The sequence below is a fragment of the Mirounga angustirostris genome, unplaced genomic scaffold (assembly GCF_029215605.1).
Source record: "Mirounga angustirostris isolate CCGP_5_RB_7025 unplaced genomic scaffold, mMirAng1.0.hap1 SCAF_5, whole genome shotgun sequence".
In the NCBI taxonomy this organism is placed as follows: Eukaryota; Metazoa; Chordata; class Mammalia; order Carnivora; family Phocidae; genus Mirounga; species Mirounga angustirostris.
In genome coordinates, this window is record NW_026991713.1 from 33,554,454 (window position 1) to 33,581,061 (window position 26,608).

Here is a 26,608-nt window from a genome sequence, read left to right on the forward strand (position 1 = left end):
ATCTGAAGGGGTACGTGCACTCCGGTGTTTATAGCAGCAATGTCCACAATAGCCAAACTGTGGAAAGAGCCAAGATGTCCATCAACAGATGAATGGATAAAGAAGAGGTGGTATATATATACAATGGAATATTATGCAGCCATCAAAAGGAATGAGATCTTGCCATTTTCAATGACGTGGATGGAACTGGAGGTTATTATGCTGAGCAAAATAAGTCAATCAGAGAAAGACGTGTGTCATATGACCTCACTGATATGAAGAATTCTTAATCTTAGGAAACAAACTGAGGGTTGCTGGAGTGGGGCGTGGGATGGGAGGGATGGGGTGGCTGGGTGATAGACACTGGGGAGGGTATGTGCTATGGTGAGTGCTGTGAATTGTGCAAAACTGTTGAATCACAGATCTGTACCCTGAATCAAATAATGCAATATATGTTAAGAAAAAAAAAAAGAAGAAGAAGAAGATAGCAGGAGGGGAAGAATGAAGGGGGGAAATCGGAGGGGGAGACGAACCATGAGAGGATGGACTCTGAAAAACAAACTGAGCATTCTAGAGGGGAGGGGAGTGGGAGGATGGATTAGCCTGGTGATGGGTATTAAAGAGGGCACGTTCTGCATGGAGCACTGAGTGTTATACGCAAACAATGAATCATGGAACACTACATCAAAAACTAATGATGTGGGCGCCTGGGTGGCTCAGTTGGTTAAGCGACTGCCTTCGGCTCAGGTCATGATCCTGGAGTCCCGGGATTGAGTCCCGCATTGGGCTCCCTGCTCGGCAGGGAGTCTGCTTCGTCCTCTGACCCTCCCCCCTCTCATGTGCTCTCTCTCTCACAAATAAATAAATAAAATCTTTAAGAAAAAAAAAAACAAAACTAATGATGTAATGTGTGGTGATTAACATAACAATAAAAAATTTTTTAAAAGTACAGAATTATTGAGCCAAGGTTTTGGCTACTCATACTTCAACATTTATTTGCTTTCTGTGTTTAAATGTATGCTACATTAGAAGCCAACCATTTTCTAACTTTTATGGCACAGTCAAATCAGGTCAGAGAAAAGCTAGAACAAAAATTTCCATATACTGCATTCTCATTATATAACCAGAACTCTGCTCAACTTTTTCTTCACAGTAAACCAGTGAAATAAGCACAATTATGCAAAGACCAGAGAATTTAAATAACTTAGAGAATCCTACATGTCTAGAGGGAGAAGGAGTCAAGATGGTAAATTTGGAAGCTATCCTAACCTTATCTTTGCCCTCCTGCCCACTCTCCCCTACTCTGCACATACACACATAGAAATCATCTGCTAATATTTTATCCAAATAAATTCATCCCCCTTAAATATAAATATTTTATTGAAATTTTTAAGAAATTCATACATTGAAATAAAAGTTACAAAACTGCCCTAAATATGAGAAAAAACTCACTATAATAAATTTTCACTGGAATGAAAAGTTGTCACAAAGCATTTGAAAAATATAATCCAACATTACAGCAGAAACACCACCACAAACAACAAAAAACACCTTAATGTAGCAATAGCTGATATAACAAAAGACTAGAAATACATGAACTCAGTATAGTTGTACAGGGTGCAGGAGGTGACAAGCAAACAACAGGAGAGAGTAAGCAGAAACTGGTAGAAGGAAGGAAATAGAAGTAAAATAGTGAAAATGTTTCAGAAATAAAGGCTTAAATTACAGAAAGAAGAAAGGAGAATAGATACTAAAGCAGCCATGTATACAAATATATGATAGCCAAATGGTAACATAAAAGACAGGAAAAGGTAATTCATTGTAAGTATAATTGAAATTCCTGAAGAAAAAAAAAATGAAAATATGAAACCAAACAGAAAGTTCAATATATGACTAAAGAAATGGTTCAGAAATGGAAGAACCATATTGCTTCCATACATTGAAAGACATTGTGTGCCAAGGAAACCTTATTCAGAGCAATGAGACATCTCTTTGTAAGTTATTGGACTTCTAAATTTAAGAGCCAGGCAAAAATGATCATGTCACATACATGAGAAAAAAGATAAAGCTGGCATCAGACTTCCACACAACATTCCCTCAAACGCTCCCTCAGGTATAAAGACTAAAAGCAAATGGTTTTGAGCCTGACATTCCAAAAGGAGTGGTTCATCTGGGAGCTATATCTTTTGAGGACCTACCCTTGCGAGTCACATAATATCACTTTTGCCATATTCTATTGATTGAAGCGGTCAAAAAACCCATCAAGATTTAAAGGGAGGAAACAGATTCCACTTCTCGGGCCAGGAGTGTCAAAGTCACTGTCATGGACTAAACCGTGTTCCACCAAAATTCACTAATCACCAGGACCTCAGAATATTTGGAGAAAGGGCCTTTAAAGAGATAATTAGGAATAAATGAGGTCATTAGGAGAGGCCCTAAAACAATATAAATGGTCTCCTTATTAAAAAGAGGAAATTAGGACAAAGACCATGTGAAGGCAGAGAAAGCCATCTTCAAGCCAAGGAGAGAAGCCTTCCAAGAAATCAACCCTGTGACGCCTGGGTGGCCCAGTCGGTTGAGCAGCTGACTGGATTTTGGCTCTGGTCACGATCCCAGAGTTGGGGGATCCAGGCCCACCTCACAGGCCAACACCTCCATCTAGTACTTCCGGCCTCCAGAATTGTGAGCCAATACATTTCTGTTGTTTAATCCTCCAAGCCTGTGGTACTTTGTCTGGCAGTCATAGCAAACTAATTCAGTCACTTTGTAATGAAGAGTATGTGGGATAGAAGATCATGTACTCATTTGGAAAACATAATTTTCCAGAACCAAAATTTAGAAACAAACAACCACCAAAAATAAAAAAAAGTAAACATTTTTGAGGACACAAATACCAAGATTTCTTTTTTTTAAGACATTGGGGAGGGTATGTGCTATGGTGAGCTCTGTGAATTATGTAAGACTGTTGAATCACAGATCTGTACCTCTGAAATAAATAATACATTATATGTTAAAAAAAAAAAAAGAAGAAGAAGAAGAAGATAGCAGGAGGGGAAGAATGAAAAGGGGATATCAGAGGGGAGACGAACCATGAGAGACTATGGACTCTGAGAAACAAACTGAGGGTTCTAGAGGGGAGAGTGGTGGGGGGTGGGTTAGCCTGGTGATGGGAATTAAGGAGGGCACGTTCTGCATGGAGCACTGGGTGTCATATGCAAACAATGAATCATGGAACACTACATCAAAAACTAATGATGTAATGTATGGTGATTAACATAACATAATAAAAAAAGATTTTATTTATGTATTTATGTATGTATTTATTTGACAGAGAGAAAGAGCACAAGCAGGGGGAGCAACAGAGGGAGAGGGAGAAGCAGACTCCTCGATGAGCAAGGAGGCTGATGGGGGGCTCAATCCCAGGACCCTGGGATCATGACTTGAGCCGAAGGCAGGCAGACGCTTAACCGACTGAGCCACACAGGCACCCCTATTGTGTTATGTTTTGTATAAGGGGATAAATAAAATATATATGTATTTTAATTTCCTTGTCTTTGAAGAAAGACACTGGAAGCATACACAAGAATCTAAGAAAGTGGCTAATCAGAGTAGTGGACAAGGATAGAGATGGAAGAAAAAAATCTAAATGTACTGCTTTTGCATTTTTCTGATTTTTGAACCAAATGAATTATTTATTAATTTTTAAGTTATTTTATTATTTAATATTAAATTTACTTAATATTACTTAAATTATTTAATAAATTTATTAAACTAAATTTTATGAAGATTGAGCGAGAACACCATAAGAATTTTCTACTCTAACTGCTATGAAATTTAAGAATTTTATGGGGTGCCTGGGTGGTTCAGTTGGTTAAGCATCTGCCTTAGGCTCAGGTCATAATCTCAGGGTCCCGGGATGGAGTCCTGCATTGAGCTCCCTGTTCAGTGGGGAGCCTGCTTCTCCCACTCTTACCTGCTTGTGCTCTCTCTCTCTCCCTGTCTCTCTCTCAAATAAATAAATAAAATCTTAAAAAAAAGAATTTTGTAAGAAAAATGTGTTTTGTATACAAATAAGTATGGAAAAGACTAGCTTAAACAAATGTAGGGCTTCTTTATACCTAGGTTTTTCGGAGAATTTTGTATGATAGTTATCATTGTTAGCAGCCAATAGGTAATTAATATTTGACAGTATTTGCCAAATGTATTCAATTTACTTACTTTTTTTCTCTCTTTCACTCTAAAAATATCTATTAATATCTTAAGGAACAAAGCTTGAGAAATTCTATTCTATATATTAAAATGTCATGTTTTAATAAAATGTCCAACCTGGCAGCAACCTTGGAATGATAATTTTTTGTGATTATTTACTTAAATTGAAGGTTAAATATTGTGGTATTCCTCCAACATGTCCTTGGTGGAACTTTATAATCTGTCCAATAAAAATAATGGGTCACTTTTAAAGCCCCCGGTCTAGGAATAAGTTGCTTTCTACATTATGTTTGGATTTTTCCCCTGTTATTACTTCCTAGAAATAAGGCATCATGCTAAACCTCCTACAGAAGTTCTGTTCTTTTAAAGAATAGGTAAGGAGGAATCAGAGGTAGAGAGGAGGTGGGGTCCACTTTTGGTTAAAGTGATCAGGAAAAGATTATCGGAGGGAATGAGAATCAGCCCTTGAACTGGTAGAATGAGTGAAGGTTTTGAAAATGTCATTCCCAGCAAAACTCTGAGAACTCTGAGAAGCACAATTCTGACTTAGCTAAGGTGACACCATACACAGTCACAGAAAGGGCCTCTTTCTGGGATCTCTATTAAAAATTCTGCTTGTCTGGGGCACCTGGGTGGTCAGTCAGTTAAACATCTGCCTTCAGCTCACATCATGATCCTGGGGTCCTGGGATCCAGCCCCCTGGTTGGGCTCCCTGCTCAGCGGGGAGTCTGCTTCTCCCTCTGCCCCTCCTCTCCCCAGCACACACTCTCTCTCTCTCTCAAATAAATTCATTAAATCTTTAAAAAAGAAAAAAAAAAAAAGAATTCTGCTTGTCATTTTTTTCTTTCCCTGATCCAGTGCCACACTGTCTCATTTACTCCAGCTTCATACTAAGTTCCAACACAGGCTATGGCAAGACCTCATTTCCTGGTTTTCCTTAGAAGTCTCCTAGCTGATCTTGGGCATTTACTCTCCCACAAAAATGTTATCAAACTCCGTGAAATGTTTTTCAATTATTCAGCTGAGTAACCTTTAGCCAAAGTAACCTTTAGCCAAACTTATATACTATTGTTTAAGTGCCACCTTTAGTCACAATCAATACCTGATACAGGATCACACTGTGGAAAGAGTCATAGGTCATCCCCTCCCCTTCATTTTCTACCCAGGTGGAACTGGGTGAAGGGTTCTTTTAAACTCTCTGAACCTCTGATTTTCAATGTATAAAATATGTGTTAATAGTACTGATCCCATAAGGTTGCTTTGAGAATTAAAGGTATAAATGGAATTTTTTTGGGGGGGGGTTGGTATATGTCCAATATGTTAAAAGCACTGTGGAAAGATAATACAAAGACATATGGGAGGCAGTTTCTCAGTTCAGAAGCATATAATTTAGTAAAGAACCAAAGCATAAACAAGAGCAAACTTAAAGTCTAATATAGGAACTGAAGGAGAACAGAAATTGAAATGATTTCAGAAGACATGATAATTTCCCATACAGGATTATTCCCATACAGAATGAGTATTATAATCTCAAATTAGTATTTATAATTAAGGTAGTTATACATAAATCCTTATTCACTTAGAAGTAAATGTCCTTGGGATTCATTTAGAAGTAAATGTCCTTGGCATCTAAATCCATGGAAAATTGACTTTTCAATCTCAGGCAGTAAGTGACCACCAAAGAAAAATATACAATTCTGCTTGCAGAAAGGCCTAATTAATTGTCAAGCCCAATCAAACCCATCATTTAGTCAATTTTCAGGATTGTTGCTCTGAGTATAATTTTATAGCCATGTCCAAATTTGAAGTGAAGTAAATTATTATTGAGTACATCGACAATTTTCTCAAGAATTATTTGTACTTGATGCTTGCCCTGATTGCATTAATGAGTCCCACGGCACAGACAGACTATCTCCAAACAAAGTCAGAAGAAATTATTACTCTTGAATCCCAGTCTTTTCAAAATAGCTAGTCGTAGCTGCAAAGGTTTCACCATTTTTGTTTTCTTGAAAGATTAGCAATCTGTTAGAGGCTGACGAACCCGAATAAAGCATGGATTGGAGGCTCTACCTTGTACCTTATCTAATGAGAGAGCCTGCTGTGTTGTCCTGGGTTCGCCGGCAAGGAGAGGTGTCAAATATTTGTCTGTGGCCTAATTCGGGGCTCGACAGTCACTAAAGTCCTTCTTGGATTCCCTAGCAGGTTTAGTTAGAGAGGGCCTATCATGGATCCTTAATTCTCTAGGAAAACATTAAAAAGTGGCTTCTAATTAGCCTCATGCGATGGTAAAAGATTAACCAGAGGGGGTGTATTTTGACAGAAAAGTGTTAAATTAGACTTAGAAACTTCCTGCAATAACCTGTGTAAGATTCTTCTAAATAGACTATGGAGTTTAAAATTAACATATTATTTTATATATTGCAGCTCATCGAAAGTTTTACTAATTATATGTTTTAAATACACACAGAGTAATAGCACCATCTACGTGTGTGTGTGTGTGTGTGTGTGTGTCTGTTCAGGACTCTATTTAGTAAACATAATTTGATTACCATGAAATTTTAAACCTGGCATGACATCATAATTCTAAATAAACTAACAATCACTCAACATTTTGTTTAACAAAGATTTAGCTCTGTGCCAAGCACAGGAAGTATAAAAATGGATAAGGTATTATTGTGCCCCTTACAAATATCAGTCAAGTAGAGAAAAATATAAGTAGATTTTAAAAACTATGTAGGATCACTCAAGTGGCAAAGCAAAGCAGACATTGAGACAGGGCGTGACAGCTGGCAAGAGAACATTGAGGCGTTGAGAGCCTCACAGTCCAGGTGATGAAGTCCTAAAGGCACTAATGGTAAGCCAGGTGATCCCTCCTGAAAGTAGTGATGCTAGGGCTCATACTTACTCAGTGCTCACTCTGCCAGATCACATTCTAAGGACTTTACACATAACCCATTTAATGCTTAGAGCAACCTCCAGGCATTCATTCAATGATTACCCCCATTTTACGAATGAAGAAACTAAGGCACTGAGCTGTCAAGTGTCTCCCCCAAGGTCATACCAATAATAAGGAGAGCTGGAATTCAAAGTCAGACAAGGACTCCAGAGTCTGCTTTTATAACTAGGAAACCACAGGGAATAAAGAGTAACATGGGTACCAGATTTTTTTCTTAGATGACTGCATGGATGTTATGCTAGTATTAAAAATAAACACCAGAGGAGAATGAGCATTTGGGTGGGGGGGACGGGCAATTTTTATTTGTGTTTATGTTGAATCTGAGGGTCTTGTAGATCTAAATGGAGCAGACTGCTGTTAGAAATAGGGATCTGGAACTGGGTTGAAAATTAGAGATGGGCGGGGAGCGCCTGGGTGGCTCAGTTGGTTAAGCATCTGCCTTCAGCTCAGGCCCTGATCCCAGGGTTCTGGGATTGAGTCCCACATCGGGCTCCCTGCTCTGTGGCGATTCTGCCTCTCCTCTGTCTCTGTCTCTGTCTCTCATGAATAAATAAATCGCGCCTGAAAACCCTCATATACCTGAATGAATCAATTACATTAAGTATTTATACATAGATTGAGAAATAAATTGAAGTTTGATTGTGTGTGTACGACTGGACATATTACTAAATAGGTTACAACGCTTTCATTATTATTCTTGTATCTAGTAGGTAAAGCATCTGTTAACTAATGGAAAGATTAACTTTCAAAGAGAATGTCTATTTCCAAGGAGTGTGCAAAAAGATAAATCATCCCAGTATCAGTTATCATTAGTTTCTTGACATTTTGGCATAGTGATTATCCTCCACAAAGAGCTGAGGAAAAGCTGCCAAAGAATAATGCTCAGAAGGATGGGAATTTTCTTTCTCCTTGCCAATGTAAATATGCCGATGTGTAAATGTTACAATCCTTCATAATGTGTTGTCTGAATACTTTTAAGTTCCCTTTAAAAAGGGGAGGGCATGACTTGAATTTAGGGAAACTGGGGTATTTTATTCTAACTTTGCTTTCTAGGAAAGGAAATCAGGGGATTAAATCCAAAATTTTAAACATTTAGGTTTTTGACAAAGTGATGTTTCCTTACAAGTATAATGAGGCCTGGGACTATATATGACTCTGCTAATTAGTCCAGAGAACTTAGCAGATATTTTTGTTCTGTACATTTATCTGTATATATATTCTACTTCACTAAAAGCTTCCTTTTTAAAACAGGAATGAGCAGAAACTATAATTGCTATGACCAAAGTCTATATTTTAAGTCTCATGATTGTAATAAATCATGAATTAAAATTGGAACGTTTTTCATTCCTTAAATGAAAGAAAAAATTTTGAAATTAAAAAAAAACTATGGACAAACAAACTAACAGTATTTTATATAGGTAAAGAAAATGGAGGGGCCCCTGGGTGGCTCAGATTGTTGAGCGTCTGTCTGCCTTTGGCTCAGGTCATGATCTCAGGCTCCTGGGATCAAGTCCCGCATTGGGCTCCTTGCTTAGCAGGAAGCCTGCTTCTCCCTCTGCCTGCCACTCCCCCGCTCGTACTCTCTCTCTCTCTCTGGCAAATAAATAAAAATAATCTTAAAAAGAATAAATTTAGACTTACCATCATTTAAAAAAAAAAGAAAATGGAACTTTTTTTGCTGAGAATATATTCCGTGTTGCTCATTAAAATCTCTTAGATTGACAGTAAGTATAGAGTTATAGACACAAATCACTTTGGAGGATTAGATTTAGTAGTTAGTAAATTAATTGTCAGAAATGACTGGGGAGGGATCTCAAAAATAAGAAATTCCAAATTAAGATCAGTTATAAAAATGACCAAGTAGGTAATACTTACAAAGGTCACAGCTCAGGCTTATCACAAATAAGAATCTATAATGGAATTTGGGAGTTAGAATCTCTCAGTGATCCCATAATTTTAAAATGTCAAATTGGAAATTTTTACTACAAAATAAGCTCCTCTAGAGAAGGGACTATGAAATATAATGTCTTTTTTTTTTATTACTACTTTCACCTATTTCCATATAGCAAGCACTCAATAAATGTCTGTTGAATAAGTAAATGATTAGTGAACTCTCCTTGGCACAAACTGTTGCCCTAGAAATGTTTTGTTTCTTCCTTTAGAAATTCTAATAAGCTTGCTTCTCTGAGTCATTGGTATTCCTGATATGCTCACTTAACTAATGCTGAAGATGGCAAGTTACTGGAGAAATGCAGGCCTACTTCATGCTGACATCTTACCCAACTGAGTTGAGGGGAAATTTTCCAGGATGTCTCTTTTTGTCAACATGCTTTCAAAATAAAGGGAATGAGGAGAGATTGAGAGAAATGAAAAATATCAATGTGTAGAAGGTACATATCTGTGATATACATAAACAACCAAACAAGCCCCGTGAGAATTAGAGACCTTGGTACTAACCTAACAAGGGTGTTCCTTAAAATAAGGTCCTAGACTTATCCAGATATTTCTCGAGTCCTCAGAGTTATTTTTGTTATTTTTGTTGTTTGTTTGTTTCTCTCATGATTTTTTTTGCTTTTCTCAAACCCCTACTTCCCCATTTTGAGTGACCTAAGATACCATAATTCCTATCCACTTCTTCTCTCCCCTTTCCCCACCCCCGGAAAATAACTGGTATCTTCCATTGGGAACTTGTAGTTAGTATCACCTTTTTATTAGAAAAAAATGTTTAATTACCAAATATATTGTAAATATATCTCCATGTGAAGCAAACCATATCAAATGAATTATCAGCTAAGAATTCTTCTCTGAGGTAATTTGAAACCAAATTCAGATCTGGCTGAAGTGCAGAGATCTAGTTTTCTTTAACCTAAAAATGTGTAGTAGCTGAATTCCACAGAAGGATTTGGCAATACAGTAATGTGTTTCTAACAAGGGCCTAATTTCTTGCTATTACCAGTGGTTTATGGTCAAAGCATTCCAGTCAGCACATTGTAAAAGACGTTTGGGAGAGTGGCTCACTTAGTGCCAAACTGGAATTGAAATTTCATTCCTGGTAGCCTATCTGCACACATCTCTAAAGGCATCCTAGTTCTGGTACTGGGATAAACAAACACAAAGGGGGAATGAGAGTAGAAAAGCAATCTGATTCGTGGTTTGTTTTCAAACAGGTTTTCTCCTCTGCTTAAGTGAACTAACCAACATACAATCAGAATGAGGGCTGCCCAGAGAAGAAAGTGAAATTTAAGATCTCTTACAGCACAGGAAACTCAAAAATGTAACATTCACAAACCATTTTTAAAGCCTATAATTTGTGCTAGAATGATTCAGAGTGATGGGCCTTTCTTTCATGCAGCTGAGCCTTGATGTTACCCCAGGGTTCAACCTTTCCTTTCAGTTTCTCGAGGCCTCCAACAGCTAGTCTGCTGTACTGTGGCTTGAGGTATCTGTTCATTCATTTCTTTTGAAAGCACTTATGAAGTGGGAGCCTATTAGGAGCCCGGCACTGTGCTAGACTCTAGGCGTGGACTATACTGCACTCTAGGGGATTCCTGACACCCAGCCACTTATTACCAATTTAGGAGGGAATTGATAGTAAGCCCTTCGAGTGTAGTAAGTGCTATGATACAAGAAAATTAGGGTGTGATGAGACATGAGGAATAAAAGGATATAAAACCTAATCCATGACATCAGAGAAGGTTTCCTGGACAAAATAGGCCTGAGTCTTAAAGAATAAGGCAGAATCTCACACAGTAAATATTCTATAACTAGCACCAACTATAGTTATTACTATTACTGTTATTCACACATACAAAAGATAATCATTCATTTCTAGTTCCAACCAATAGTTCATTACACTGGCTTGATGAGTATTTTAGTGGGTACACATTATTTTTTTTAGAAATTAGCGAATGGTGGGGCGCCTGGGTGGCTCAGTCTTGAGCGTCTGCCTTTGGCTCGGGTCATGGTCCCGGGGTCCTGGGATCGAGACCCGCATCGGGCTCCCTGCTCCGCGGGAGGCCTTCTTCTCCCTCTCCTACTCCCCCTGCTTGTGTTCCCTCTCTCTCTGTCTCTCTCTCTGTCAAAAAAAAAAAAAAAGAAAGAAAGAAATTAGTGAATGGAAAGTGCAGAGCAACAGGTCAGATAAACTTTACTGTGAATATTGGTGGTCTTCTCAAGCTGCTAGTATTACAGTAAAGCACTCTTTCTCTATGTGATCTACACCTACTATCCTAGAAAGTCTAGTTGAATTATTCAATTAAAATTGCAAAGAGATGTCTTTGGCTGGTTTATTCTAGACTTACCTTGTCCCTAGCATGTGGACCTCATACTTCCTAAACTGGGATCCCCTTATATAAAAATGCGTCAATCATGGAAAAGAAAGGAAGCTAGAATCATAACTCAGAGTATTAGACCAGTGGTTAGCAAACGATGACCCATGGGCTAAATTCAACCCATTGTCTGATTTTGTAAATAGTTTTATTGGAACAGACACACCCAGTAGTTTAATGGCTTCTTTCATACTACAGAGGCTGAGTTGAATATTTGGGACAAAGACCTTATGGCCCTCAAAGCCATCTGACTCTTCTTTTTTTTTAAGACTTATTTGTTTATTTCAGGGAGAGGGAGAGCACACATAAGTGGGGGGAGGGGTGAAGGGAGGCAGACTCTGGGCTGATTGTGGAGTCTGACTCGGGGCTCCATCTCCCCACCTGGAGATCATGACCTGAGCCAAAACCAAGAGTCGGAGGCTCAACTGACTGAGCCACCCAGGCGCTCCTACAACCTGACTCTTTAAAAACAGGGTTATCTGAACTCTGTATTAGACTATTAAAGTAATTCATAGCAGGTTACACACTTCAATCACTTCTTTCCCACACCCAAGAAAGGAAACCAACCTAAGGCTTTCATCTCTAAGTATCCACGTGTAAGGGGCCTATTTGAAATAATTAGTCCTTTGAGTCATTTCATATTTGTACTGTATTGAGTTGTTTAAATATTATAATTCTTTTCCTGCTCTGATTAATTTGCTTATCAATTTATTATTCATAAAGTGTCCAGAAAGTATAGGCCTATTCTTGTTCTTAAAGTTTGTAACCTCTCTTTTGTCCTATTAAATTCAATTTTACCTTAAATATGACCTTCATTGATACATGTGGGCAAAGTACTAAGTGGAATGCTTATAACGAATTCTAGCTCATATGAATCCAGACCAATTAAGTGTATATGAAAAAGAGAGTTAACAGATTTGTTATTTACAGTCCTGGTTTAGAGTTTTCATAGTAGTTACAGATCTAAACTGATGAATAACTGCTTAAGTACCTTCACTGTGCATCATTCTGGGGGGGGCAGTATAGAGTGTTTATAGGATTTAAAGATTCTTTCGATGGTGGGACACCATTGACATGACACTGGAACAGATGGAAGGCTGAACTCTGCTACTTACACACCCAAAGTGTTTGTGGGTCACACGGGTTGCACTTGGAGACAAGGGAATGGCAATTTGGAGCTCTAAGGAGGCAGCTTACGTAAAGCAAGTGGGTTGGGGTGAGGCTTCCCAGGCTCCCAGGGGATTGGCTAATTTGAATAATTGCACCCACTCCACCAAAAGGCGCTGGTCCCAGTTGTCCAGTACTTGGCTCTAGGGTGATTAGGGCTGGTGCACTGAGGTCCTGTGTATGCAAGCCCGAAAAGGAATGTAGTTGATATGTGGATTTAATCAGCTGATTAAGAAGGTAACTAACCAGCCTCTATTAGGGGCTTTGAAACTGGGGTCAAGACAACAATTTAAGAACAACTATATTACACCCTGGAGTCAGACTGCTTAGATTCAAATCTGGCTACAATACTTGCTAATGATTTGACATTAAGCAGGTTATTCAAACACTTTAGGCCTCAGTTTGCGGATCTTTAAAATAGAGAGAAAAAGAATGCCTACTTTTCAGGGCCTGTTGCATGACGAAACGAGCGATCGATATCAGGTGTTTGTCACAGCACCTGGCCCACAGTGAGTCCTCAGTGTGTGTTATGCATTATTATTGGGCCACCTCTACATTTGATAACACGGTATTATGGTCTTTTATGCCAGAAAATACTATTACACAAAATGAGCTTCAGTATAGGTCTTTTTATTATTATTTTTACTTGTGGCTCTTTATAGGAAACCAAATATACGTAGGCTGTCTGTGATGTCTAAACTCATTTTTCTTATAAAAGCTTGTTCTGCTAAAACTCTCCTAATGATCATATGCTGCTCATCATTGAATTGGTTATACAGTGAATCCCAATGAGTAGGCTATAATTTTGAAAATCACAGCTCAAATAAAATGACTTTTTATTGATTTCTTAAAAAGAAAACAGCATCATATAACTTTAATTTTCTGCAATAGCCATAGTAAACTTGAGTTTAACAATGGCCTGCGGCATCTTTTTAAACTTAAAGATCTATTGATTTGTTCACTTGCTCTTTTACTGTAGAAAACAAAAACTCTAACTGTAAGTAAATTTCATCTGAAGATTCTGAAGACAAGACTTTTAGCCGAACATATGCAGATATTATCAATTCTTTCTATATTTTCTATCTGTATGATGTTAAATTGCCAGACCTACTTTAGCCATATTAAAAAATAATTTATAACAGAACATTAAATATTTCTTGGAGAAAGCAAACCTAGAGTTATAAGTGTGATAGGAAATTTGAAAAATTTATGGAATTATAAGGAATCTTTTCTAAATGGAATAGTAACATCTTTGATTCTAGTATTCTAACTGCATTGCTCCCAAATGCAGCCACTTTTTTTTTTTTTTTTTTTTTTTTTTAGTTTTTGCAATAAAGAAACAGAGTAGTCCAGCATGAGAGTATGCAGTGGAGCCCAACATGTATAACTTGGTTTAGAAATCTTCGTCTGCTCCAGTGGGCTGAGTCTGAGCACATGGGTTTTATGTAATGCATCCCAACAAGTTTTAAATGAAAATGACCTGTTTTCACATATTTATCATTGTGGCATCCAATCAAGTATGTTGGTAACATGAATCCACAACATTTGTGATGATGTAGACTCTTTCCTGAACATAACTTTTTATGTAGCAATATTTATAAAACATTTTGTCAACTTTATTTGATTTCTTATTAAATATTATTCCTTTGTGAGAATAAATGACAATTATTAAAGAACTAAGGGATTTTTCTATGTTGATCCATAATTTTTAATCTAAGATCATTAATTTGTAATTTAATATCCGTAATAGAATATTAAAAGTATGCAGTTTGAACTGTGTATATAAAACACGTAAACAAGCCATACAATGCAAAAGCAAAGAGCATAGGAATCATCCAAAACTGAACACAGCAATAGATATTACTGTTTATAAATCTATAGCACTCAAAGTCAGCATACAGCTAGAGACCTGAAGTACTCTATAATTCAGAGAGGTGTGAACTATCATTGATTCTATAGGATCAGGGAACCATAAATCTGTCCTTAGTAATGATTTGCCTAAAAAGCTGGGGTCTAGATAACCATCCCATTTCCTTATCTCTTTTAGACTGGATCCTGGGTCTTTTGTAGAAATGTATCTGATTAAGTGCTTGCTTAGGAAAATTTATGAAATTTTAAAAAGCTTTCTCTTACTATTTCATCAGAGAATAAGCACTTGTAGGAAGGAGATTTGCAGAAGAAAATTTTATTTAAAGCATTCTGCTGGCAGAAAGAAAAACTAGAGTCAGCCCCACCCTGAATATTTGGAAAAACATTCTTAGAGACTGGCCAAAATTAACATTGTGTTCCTGGATTGCTGAATTTATTTCGTGACCCATCAATTGGCTCTGCGTTGCGATTGGCTGCTAATCCAGTTCATTACTCATTCTCAGAAAAGAACGAACTTTTAATTTTGACATAACCTTTATTTTAATTTGGAAAATATGAAAAAGGGAGTGTGATGAAATTAGATTTATTTGCAACAGTTACTTTCATTACGCAAAACATATTTTTAGTTCATTGGATAAATGACATTGCACTGAAGCAATAATTGCAATAAATACAAAAAATATTATTTCCCTTAAGCAACAAGCGATCATCACAGAAAGTCATCTTGTGTTTACCACAGAGGCAAACAGTTTTCATCTTCAAGCTGCCATTTCTATTTTCCCAGGTCAATTTTTGTATTGGTGCAATTTTGTTCATTGTTTATCATTTCACAACAATACCCTATCACCTTTGCATTGTTCTGGGCAAGCTATGCCTTAACATACTAAAATAAAAGGCCTAAATTAGAAAATGGGATTTTTCTTAGTTTTTAGATGTATCTTCAATTTTTTACCTTGATTCTTTTGTCTCTGCTCTGGTACATTTCAGTCTATGTTGACATAACTCCAAGAGGACACTTGAAAAAAATTTAGTGTAACAACAACAAAAAAATGGTGGTTTGCATGGCTATCCAAAAGTTTAGTTGAGCAAACTTTCTTTTTATTTTTTTTTATTAGGTTCAGTTAGCCAGCATATAGTACATCATTAGTTTAACATTTTAAACATGTTTTTCTAATTTTTTTATTATGTTCAATTAGCCAACAAATAGCAAACTTTCTTTTTAATTGATTGACTTTCCAAATGAATGTATCTGCAGACCACATGATCTGTTTCCAACATTTATCATTTTTGAAAAATTGTGATGAAAAAATTATATCACTATCAAGTGAAAACACAATGCTAAAGTTTCAACAAAAGCTTCTGTTTTCATATAACTTATTACACTATCACAGGAGACAGTCTCTAGTGGCTTGATTACTTTTTTTTTTCCCAGAAAAGCAGAGTCATTGTTAAGACAGAATAACATGTTTTTTTCCTGGTTAAAGCAACATAAAGTTATATAAGCTATATTTATTAGTCTGTGTAAATGGAGACAAAGAGAAATCGACTTCTCATTCTTGATGCAGATTAGCTTTGCATAATGTATCAGGTAAGGTGCTTTCAGGTCCAAGTAGGTCAAAACTGACAGAGGCCTAAAGCCTAAAGTTAAGGTCCTGAAAGTATAGACCCTAGACCTACAGCATCAACCTCACCAGCGAGCATATAGATTTACTCAATTATAATCTTAAATGTAACAAGATTCCCAAGGGATTCAGATGCACATTACAGTTGGAAAAATCACTAGCCTAATCCAGAGAATATTTCATTTCACAGAAATGGAAGGTAGTTTCCAGCATCGCAGACAGTATCTCTGTGTTTTTCTTAGTTTTACACTCATGTTCCAGAAAAGGCTTCCACAGCTCTGGATGTCATGTCTTCACATAACTTTGTTCAGAGACAGGAAGGGCAGTTTCTCTTTTGGTGTCTCTTTTTTGACAGGGAGGAAAATCTTTCACAAAACCCTCTAACAAACCTCTTTCGGTGTCATTGGCCCCTGTCTGGTGATTCCATTAGGAGAGAGGATGAAATTATCAAGATTGGCTAAGACTGACCAAGATTCACTCTGAGGCTAAAAGAGGGTCCGCTTTCCCGGCCCCACAGTCACACAGGGGCTCTGCTACTGAAAAAGGGGCGGGAAGAGCAGGGTACCAGATGGGCATCAACAGTGACTGCCGAAACTATTCCTGTTTTCTGGTTCTTTACCCAGACGTGTCTTCAAAGACATGTCATGAAACTTTCAAATGATACCACAGGAATCCATTTCTGTGATAATGACTGTAATTTGAATGTCAAATAAAAGTCTTCTTAAGACTAGAATAATGCATTGTCTCTTTTTATGACCTTTTTGTAAACAAAATATGGTACACAGTGTGAATGTGTAGAAAATAGGGTTTTTTTTTTTCACTGTTATGCACTGTTATTCATAGATTGAACAAATAAGAGTAAATAGTCTCTCAAATTTAGCTTGAAGACAGGACACAATGAGAGAGAAAAGAGAATGTTCGTGTTAAGTTCCATTCTCAGTGTCTTAAAACACATGAAACAGTTTGACATAGCTCAGTTTTTAAAGCACTTGAGTTATAGGGAAATGAGTTAACAGAATTAATTTAGTCAACAAATACTTACTGAGCACTTACCATGTAACCAGGCGTTATTTTAATTGTGGATGTACACAGACTAACGGAATAGACAAGATCAGGGAACGTGTAACTAAATGAAAAGACAGAATAAATAAACAACAACAACAAAAAAATCAGAAAATAATTACCAAGAGAAAAGAGAAGAAGAGGTGATATAAATTAAAATAACAGTGCTGAGGGCGCCTGGGTGGCTCAGTTGGTTAAGCGACTGCCTTCGGTTCAGGTCATGATCCTGGAGTCCCAGGATCGAGTCCCACATCGGGCTCCCTGCTCGGCAGGGAGCCTGCTTCTCCCTCTGAACCTCCCCCCTCTCATGCTCTCTCTCTCTATCTCATTCTCTCTCAGATAAATAAATAAAATCTTTAAAAAAAAAAACCAAACAAACAAATAGACACTTGGTAAATAATGACAATGAGAACCCACCAAATGAAAACATCAGGTGCTTTCCACAATGTCCCATAGAGGCAAATTTACTACTGTAATTTATTATTTAATACAAGAACAAAAAATAACTAAGCATTAAGTTCAAGAAGTTAGAACATAGCGATCAGAAAAAATATAAATTAATATAGATTCGGGACGCCTGGGTGGCTCAGTCGGTTAAGCGACTGCCTTCGGCTCAGGTCACGATCCTGGAGTCCCGGGATCGAGTCCCGCATCGGGCTCCCTGCTGAGCAGGGAGTCTGCTTCTCCCTCTGACCCTCCTCCCTCTCATGCTCTCTGTCTCTCATTCTCTCTCTCTCAAATAAATAAATAAAATCTTTAAAAAAAATAAATAACAGTGCTGAAATAAGGAATAGACTTAAGCAAATACGAAAGTTAAGGGAAGTCTTTACGAAATGACATTTAAGCTAAATGTGAAGCAAAGGGGCTTGTAAGCCACACCACCTGTTTTTGTGCCCTTGAGCTAGGAATGTTTTTTAACATTAAAAATTGTTTTTAAAGGAAGAAGAATTGCATATGAAAATTATATAAAATTCAAAGTTTAGTGTCCATAGATAAAATTTTATTGGAACACAATCACGCTCATTCATTTAGAGCTTTCAGTCTCCAATGGCTGAGTTGAATAGTTGTGATAGAGACTGCATGACCCAAAAGACTAAATACATTTACCATCTGGTCTTTCACAGAACTTTGTCCATCCTTGACCTATAGATAAGCTGAATTCAGCCTTAGGAAGAATCAGGGAAAAAGCTTTCCAAGCGGAGGAAGGAACATGCACAGAAGTTCTAAAATTAAACACAGCCAAGGGGCAGAATCATAGTGACAAGTGGGAACACAGAAAAAAGTTAAGTAGGAGAGATAGGGGCCAGTTCATATAAGGTCTTCTTGTCAACTTAGTGTGTCTACTATGAAGTGCAAAGGGCAACCCATGATGGATTTCAAGCTAGGGATTAATCAATTGCTTACATTTTTTAAAAGATCACCCTGGCTTCTACGTGGAAACTTTAGTAGAAGAGAGAAATCCAAATGGAAAGCTACTTAATGGCACAAGCCAGGCAAGAAGGCATCATGGTTTGGTTAATGAACTGCTTGTTACAAACCCTTGACCAGAGAAGTTCAGAAGTTAAGGGTAAGCATGTAGACACTTTCTTTAGCATTTGTTATTCCCAAGACATTCAAGCATTTGATCTGGAGATTTGCCTCCTTGAATAAACAGGGCGTAGGCCGGCTCAGGTTCTGTGGAGCTCACGTTGTGAGTCACTGGTATTAGGAGCTAGAAATCAGGCACGGGTAAGAGGCCTATGTTACACACTGTGTGATATGTTAGGGTAGGTACTCAACTGTTACCCAAATGGGAATAAAAAATGGAGAAAGTATATGCAGTTATTTATTGATATCATATGCTCTGAACTTCACAAAACTGTGACAGGTTGCATTTGAGATTAAGCATTTCTTTCATCAAGAAAAAAAGAAACAGAGAGAGGGAAAGAGGGAGGGAAGGAGGTAACGGAGGAAGGCAAACTTCAAGTATGCCTTCTTTGGAACTCCAGCCAACGTCTCTGCCATGTGCCTGATTTTAGTTATGCTTCAAACAGCTTTCGATGGCCTCTTGTTCAGTGAAATAAATGGATTATTTTTATTATACCCCACAGAAAAAAAAAAAAAAAACTAAAAAAATGAAGCTTAATAAATCATTTGCAAAGTGCTGTGTCAATTGCATCTCTCGCTCATTTTCCCGTCGTGTACTTGTGAGAATTTCACTCGGTATGCACTTGTTTCATGCAGAGAATGCTGGAATTCTTGCCCCATTCCTGGTGGAAGGAGACTAGTTAAAAACCACTTGATTGGATCGTATGTTAACTAGCTGGAATCTAAATAAGACCTTGAGGGGAAAAAAGCCAGTTGAAATGATCAGAGCCATTCTTGCTGTGGAGTTGCTCATAACAGCTTCTCTATCGGCAAAACTTGCCACTGTACAATAGATAAGGGCCAACTCCCGATGGCCCCTTTTAGGAATACTTAAGAAAACTGAACTGATAATAACAGCACATTCAGCACATCATGTAGCTGCTTGTTTCTATTGTTGTTAGTACACTCGGCACACAGTCCAAGTTAATGGCCAATTCATTTGAAGTTTAGACTTTCAGCAGAATGTAAAAGAGGTTAATTGATTTATACTAAGACAGATAAAGGGGCTTTTGGGCAGCTGAGAAGTGGCTAAAGCAAATTTGTCTAAGCATGATTCTAACCAAGAAAGACATTAAACATGAAATGTCAGGATAAGATTCTGAATGTGAGTTGAGAAAAATTTTTCATATTTCAACATAATAAAAAGGACTGGATTAAGAGTCAGGAATCTAGAATTCCACTCTATAATTAATCGTGTGACCTGGACAAGGTCATTTTAAGTACTTTTAGCCTCAGTTTCTTCAATAGGATAGGAAAAGGGGGTAGTTTTGTTTAATCTGCTTAGCTTATAATTATCTAATGTAGCTAAATGAGATAATGATTGAGAACATACTTTGAAAATTGCCCATATAATTTCTTTTTTTAAATGAATTCTTTAAGCGAGCCCTAGAGTCAATATAGTTACTAATCTACCGCAAGCAAAAAAAAAAAAAAAAGTCAAAGTATTCTGGGCATAAATAAGGTACAAAAGTCACTGAAATATTTCCATGGGTGTCTGAGGAAGGTAAGAGGAGTCAGCGGTATATAAATCATCTCCTACCTACACCATCACTGTTTCTTCTCATGTTGACTTCAGAATTGGAAAGGTTGTCTCATCTCTGAGTGAAGCTTAGCTCCCAGACATAAGACAGATGAAGTAGGTTATCAGCAACCAGATTGGGGAGGCCAGCTTATAACTTTTCAGTTTACAATAGGATCATTTCAAAATTCCACTATACATCTGGACACATGAATTCTGTATAACTTTTTTTCATTTAACTTCTATTTTCAAACATATCTATGAAAGGGGGAGGTGGAGATTAAAATATCATTTTGTAATGGATTGTGGCCCCTTGTACCTCACCAGGAGCAAAGGACAGAACAGATGCTGAAACCAGACCGGTATAAAAAAGCAGGAGTTTTAGCCAGAAGCTGAAACACTCTCTTACAAATAGTAATCACAAATCTTTTCTAGGGTGACTGGGGTTATAAAGAAAATGGAAACCCGTCCTCTTAAAAAAGACCCTAAGAAATAAAGTGTTATCTTTCCAGCTGAGGTTAGAGTTCTTTGTGACCTTAGAGCCAGCAGCAATGGAAAAATCATGTCGAGCTTTAATATGTTCCTCACATGGTAGTCTTTCCAAAGGAATAAATGCATATGTGATTCTGATGACCTCATGCGAGATAGAGAGGTGTTACACAGAATGGGAGACCAGCAAGCCTTCACTGGAAATTTTTTTCGTGCAGACTGCTGAAGATACTGCCCACACCATATAAATTATATCAAGTTTTTCAAACTTATAGCTGCCTGCTTCTCACTAAAGCTAACGCCAGCATGGCTATAGGAGTTTTGCTGTTTTGACCTCCAATAACAACAAAGACAAGGCATGAATATTGATTGACTTTAAGGGGAAGGGAACAGGAAGGGTTTTTTAGTGAGATGATCCTCAAGGGGTATCAAATAGTGAAGCAGCAGCGCATATATATTTAAGCTGTATCTATAAATAAAACGTTCCTCTGGGACAAAACAAGTAGATGATTAAGTATTTGAAAAACATAAAGCAGACACTTCTAACAGAGTCATTAAATGAAAAGAAAATTAGGCAGACTGGAATAATAATAAACCGAGATAGGCTTGTCTAGCCCAGATACAAACAGTAGCGAAAGTCTGGAAGCATTTATCCTTCCTTTGATTAATTTTTACCTATCAGCACATTTTTTAAAAGACCCTTCTAAAGCCATTTCTTGAGGCAAAAGGTAGACTCCTGAAACACAAATTCTAACTTCAGAAAAATTAGCTTTCCTAAAAAGTCTAACCATGTAAAACAATTAACAATAGTTTTAAAAGATAATACAAGTATTTTATATATATTTGATATAAATGTATGTATGAAATATATATATATATATCCAGAATGTTATGTACATATACACACACACATATATATACACGTACCCACCTACGGATTTTGCAAAAAAATTTTAAAGCCATCATACACACTTCTTCATGAGCAGTTGATTAATAGATACAGTCATTCTAACCAAATCAAATAGCTCTTCACAGACACATGTCAAATGTTTGAATTTTCCCAGCTTGGTCCTTGTGTTGGTAACGCTCCATGTGATGGTCAAATATAGTTCCCTTGACTATTGTAATAAAAGCAATAGTGTAAGAAAAAGAATATCCAACCCGACATGTATCCTTTTGAAGAATATAGCTCTGTTACTTTAAAAATGCAGTTGAGCCATCTTAATGCTTGTGGAAAATGGTGACTAACATAATTTCAAGAGCTATTTTTCAAGGGATAACTCCAAGAGAGAAGCTTTCAAATATGTACACTGTGCTTATGGACTTAATTCATGCTTGTTCCCCCTGTTAACTTGAGTTAGTCCATGGGAAAACCTCTAACACATATACCTTCTCACTATTTGAAACATTATTTGTTTTAAATTATAAAGGAATAATGTACTTTTTAATTTACTTTTACACTGCACTGCTATTGTGTATGTTTGTTTGTTCGTCTTACCAGTTTTAACCAGTGAAAAGAAACACCAAGAGTGTAACTGGAGGATTCTTCTTATTCTCTGCTTTGCACTCTAGCCTTTAGATCTCTGTTTACTTGATGTCTCGGAGCTTCAGTTTCTTCCCTCTCCATTTATGATTTTAAACTCATATTCTCCTGCCTCCTTTGGGAACTTGTACCATTAATCATGCAGTTTCTCACTTTTATCGTCAGAATCTTTCCTTCGACTCGTTTCCTCCCATGTGCTCTCATAAATATGCTTATGTTTCCATTGCTGAAAACATACAAACCACACACACACACACTGACAAACTTTTCCATGAGCTTATCGCCTCATAACCTACCATCCTGTCTCTATTTCAACAATCTCAAATTCTTTCAGTTCTTCAAAAACTCTATTGTCCCAAAAACATTTTGGTATTATGTGATAATGCTAAGCATGTTCATGTCCAATGACCCAGAATTCTACTCCTAGGTAAATGCCCCAGGAAATTTTCACACTTGGGCAACAGGTGATACACAAGAATTTATAGAGCTGTATTGTTGGTGAAGCAAAATTCTGAAAACAACAAAAAAAACTCCTAATAGATGGACACATAAATTTTGATATCTTTTACACTGGACAATTATACTGCAATGAAAATGAATTTACCTCAGCTACAAGAATAAGCATGGATGGCTCTCAAAACATCATGTTGAATGAAAAAAAGAAAATCATAAAATAATATATGTAATAAGATTCCATTTATATACAATTCAGAAACTAACAAAATTTAATGATGTATGAATTAATTAGACATATACACATTTGTTAATAATATAAAGCAAAACAAGTAACATACACTAAATTCGTAACAGTAACTATATATTGGCTATGTAATATATATATTCCTACTTCTACATATTGAGAAAGAGGGAAAGATACACAAGAATAGGAACACAAAGTGCTTTAATATAATTAGTACTGTTCTGTTTCTTACATGAGGTGGTAAATATATGAAAGTAAAATCTAAATCAAGTTTAGATTATTTAAATAGTTTAGATAGTTTAAATCATATCATGAAAGTCATATCATAAAGTATGATTTATCTTATAATTTAAAAACTCTTATCATCTCTTTTGTTTTTATCCTTTTCCATATTTCTCAGCCAGTAATATTCTGTCCCTTTTTTTATGCCCACTCCCCAACCCCCAGAGTTTGCTGGTTACCTCCCACTCATATTCCCTCTCTCATCTTAGTTGTGTCTTTCCCAGGGAGGTCTTCCTTGATCTAAAGTAGGTCAGCTCCTTTGTTATATTAGCCCCTGCCATCTTTTGCTTACATTTTCTTAACGCTCAGCTTACTCGTTAAGCCCCTGTTTTCTCCACCAGGCACTAAACTCCACTGGGGAATATAGTAGTAAGCACAGAACCTGATGCAAAATATTAATCAATAAGTATTTCTTGAATTGAATTATGCTCTTTTTGGTGAAACTTATAAGAGCAGTTTATCCTCACCATGAAAGCTTCCTCAGGTCGAATTTACTATTCATTATTCTAAACTATGACTTCCGTGCCCACAAATCTGCTGTATTTGCTTTCAGAGAGGTCACCAGTGACCTTGTAAGGGTCTTTAGTTAGTGTAAATCCTTAAACAATTTGACCTCTCTGGATATTTGATACTCCTAAAGAGAACATTCTATAATTTGCTTAACCATTACTGAATGTTTTGTATGTGTCATAAAATGTGAAAATGCCTCCCTTAGATCAACACACGTCTCTCACATACTTCCTCTACTTCTCCTACTTGTCTCCCTTTCTTCCTTGAGCTCCATGTGCTCTCTTGTTTTCACAAAGGATTGCTCCTCGTCCTTGACTCTTCCTATTGGATACATTATGACTGTCCCTTAGTTAAACTGATCATCATCTTTTTTTAAAAAAGATTTTATTTATTTATTTGAGAGAGAGAAAGTGAGCATGAGAGAGCAAGCACGAGCAGGGGGGAGGGGCAGAAGGAGAGGGAGAAGCAGGCTCCCCGCTGAGCAGGGAGTCCAACGTGGGGCTTGAGATCATGACCTGAGCCGAATTATTACAATATCCTTCTTACTGCTCCCTGCCTCTAGTTACACCTGCACTGGTACATTTTCCACACTCATCTTTCTTAAAGAAAAAGAAAGAGGGGTGCCTGGGTGGCTCAGTTAGTTAGGTGTTGGCCTTCGGCTCAGGTTGTGATCCCGGGGTCCTGGGATCCAGTCCCGCATCGGGCTCCCTGCTCTGCGGGGAGCCTGCTTCTCCCTCTGCCCCCCCCCCCACTTGTGCGCTCTCTCTCTCTCTCTGACAAATAAATGGATAAAATCTTTAAGAAAAAAGAAAGAAATCCACTGTTATTCCCTCCTTTGAAATTTGTGATTTCCTCTAATGAATCATAGGATACAGCTTAAAATCATGAGTCCAAACCAGAAGGCTTCTCACAACATCTGACAAGTGCCTCTCAGCCTCCTCTTCAGGTATGATGCATTGTGCCCTCTGCTTCAATCACTCCAAATGAGGTGACTTTTCTTTAAACACATCCTATACTTACACACGGGGCTCTACTCACATTACACCTTACAGTAAAAGTTCCTTTTACTCTGCTGCCTTATTCAGAAAATTCAACATCAAAGATTCTAAATTGGGGGAAAGAGGACGTCAGAAAATCATTTGAAAATTGGATTTAAAAAGATATTGAACACTTTGTCCGATAAATTTTTATCTGTATACACAATTTTATGTAGAATTTCATAGAATCGGTTCTGTCTTATTCATTTTTAATGAATGAAAATGAGTTAAAGGAGTTGAATGGGAAAATACTTTGTAAATATGAGGTACTCTTCCTCCTTCCTCTGAGACAGGAAAATCTTGCTCTCCACTTTATTGCCTATGTATAGAACCCAGATGAAATGGTTTTCAATGAATTTTGAACAAATAGGCAATGTTATCAGGTTGGTCACACTTTAAAAACGGTTGATATAATAGTCTCTATCTAGGCCCACATTATATCAAGCAGTTGGGGATTCCATGAAATGATATGCACATTCCCCAAAGTCAAATTAGAGCATCCTAGGAGTAGTAAGGGTCAGAAAATAATTACCTGAGCAAAACAGTCACGTAGGAGATTATGGACAGTTAGCAGGTTAAGCAGGTTAAGAGCTGCTTATAAGAGTTCTTATAAGTCATCATCTCTAAACAATCTCTAGCTTCCTGTTCAATAATGAAACCTACCACAAACATGTCCTATGCATGTTAGGCATTATATTAGACCCTAACATACACCTAATTATAAAAGTGGTCTCTGATGTTGAGGTTTCATTATCTGGAGAATTACAGCATCCTTATGTCTAGTTCCCCATGAGATACTTAAGTGAATGATTTATTCCTCACATCCAGACATACATGCTAACCCTGAGTTTCAAGGAGACAGGCTGGCTCTACATACTGTCTGAGCTTGAACATCAGTATCCGCAACTCCAATTACCTAGATGAGTTTGAAAAGCAAAAAAGGACATCACAGAAATGCTAGCCACATAATAAAACCTAATGGTAAACAACAAATATATTTTATTTTTTCAGTAAAAGCATGGCATGAAATAATCAACCTTAGTCATATATACGAGCTACTCATTATGATTTTGCTGCATGGAAGGTCATGAGGTCTGAAAAAACCAATTAACTGGGCAAAAGGAAACATTGGCTGGTTTCAAGTGAAGGTAACTCTTAAGTCTGAGCCATCAGGCAGTTCTGCGATATTATACAGCAGCATTTTATTTTATTTATTTATTTTTTAAACATTTTATTTATTTATTTGAGAGAGAGAGAATGAGAGAGAGAGAACACATGAGAGAGGATAGGGTCAGAGGACGAAGCAGACTCCCTGCCCAGCAGGGAGCCCGATGCGGGACTCGATCCAGGGACTCCAGGATCATGACCTAAGCCGAAGGCAGTCGCTTAACCAACTGAGCCACCCAGGCGCCCCCATACAGCAGCATTTTAAAAGACATATCCTCACCCCTAAAACGCTGAGCATATTTTGAAAGAAATGGACTCACCGCTGAGCAATTGAACCACAGAACTTTTTTTTTTTAAAGATTTTATTTATTTATTTGAGAGAGAGAATGAGAGACAGAGAGCACGAGAGGGTCAGAGGGAGAAGCAGACTCCCCGCTGAGCAGGGAGCCCGATGCGGGACTCGATCCCGGGACTCCAGGATCACGACCTGAGCCGAAGGCAGTCGCTTAACCGACTGAGCCACCCAGGCGCCCGAACCACAGA